The sequence below is a fragment of the Penaeus monodon genome, chromosome 23 (assembly GCF_015228065.2).
Source record: "Penaeus monodon isolate SGIC_2016 chromosome 23, NSTDA_Pmon_1, whole genome shotgun sequence".
NCBI lineage: Eukaryota > Metazoa > Arthropoda > Malacostraca > Decapoda > Penaeidae > Penaeus > Penaeus monodon.
In genome coordinates, this window is record NC_051408.1 from 17,656,479 (window position 1) to 17,656,896 (window position 418).

Here is a 418-nt window from a genome sequence, read left to right on the forward strand (position 1 = left end):
GCGGCCACACTGGATCACACATTTTATAAAGAAAATGAAAATATTACAGACTCGATCGATCAATGAACTAGTCAAACAGTCTAAGGGATATATATTTTAGTATACCTTATTTCGTCCTCAACCAGAACTACATGTCAAATAACCAGCCTCTCCTAATAACAGGTCAGCAGTCTCCCTGGCTTTGATTTCTGGTCGCCGGAGAAATTGGTTAAGCACACCATGTCTGGACTCAAATAGTTAGACCTGTTAAATACGAGGCCTTAATGCTTTATTGTATTTTATTGAATATATTACCTTTAAGATATATGCTGGTTTAATTAAGTACCTGGTTGGTAAATTGAAAATGACTGGCCGACGCTACTGTAACCTGGAAGATGTCTAAATTCGGCCCTATACTCTGAGTAAGAAGGCTTACACC